Source organism: Macrobrachium nipponense, chromosome 16 (genome assembly GCF_015104395.2).
Source record: "Macrobrachium nipponense isolate FS-2020 chromosome 16, ASM1510439v2, whole genome shotgun sequence".
NCBI classification, from domain to species: Eukaryota; Metazoa; Arthropoda; class Malacostraca; order Decapoda; family Palaemonidae; genus Macrobrachium; species Macrobrachium nipponense.
This window is the reverse complement of record NC_087209.1, coordinates 56,933,163-56,933,710: the sequence shown is the minus strand read 5'-3', so window position 1 is coordinate 56,933,710 and position 548 is coordinate 56,933,163. Positions and strand designations below refer to the sequence as shown.

At 32.8% G+C, this 548-nt stretch overlaps 1 protein-coding gene across 1 annotated transcript in view; it reads left to right on the top strand.

The window, feature by feature from the left end:
* The first annotated feature begins 372 nt into the window (after positions 1–372).
* The window catches only part of LOC135195717 (SH2 domain-containing protein 3C-like), a 275,188-nt gene continuing 275,012 nt past the window's right edge, over positions 373–548 (top strand). The window contains exon 1 of the mRNA XM_064222131.1: positions 373–548. This exon is cut by the window's right edge and continues 126 nt beyond it. The gene's annotated coding sequence lies outside the window, so the exon portion shown is untranslated.

The following is a 548-nucleotide window of genomic DNA, read 5'->3' as shown; positions in this document are numbered from 1 at the left end:
AAAGCAATACTCATGTTAGTTGTGATTTTTTTCTTTTTTAAAATTTGCATTGGTGATATAGAATGACAATAACAATCACTGAAGTACTAAATAGGCTACTTTGTACAGCCTACAGAAAACTTATCTTTTGTTCTATTTTTTTTTTTTTTTTTTTTTTGTCATTATTGGCAATAAATAGAAATGACATCACAATTTTTCTATTTAGCCTTACATTAATAGATATAAAGATATATTGCTGTAGATGAAATACCAGCTTTATTATCATTTGAAAAATGTACGATAATATAATGAAAAAATACGATAATTTGAAGAGGTTTGGTACGATAATTTGGTCTGATAACCTGGGAACCCTACGCGAGCTGCTCACTGCTCAGTGTAAGTCAGACTGCTGTAGAGTGAGTTTGTGTCGCGGTGCGTTCTCCGTGCATTCGTCACGTGAATATTTACCCAAGTGATATTTTGTGCTTTTTTTTCGGTGTGAGATAGAATGGTTTAGTGGGTTTTAATTAACAGCGTCCTTCCTTTGGCCGAGGGAAATATGAGTGATT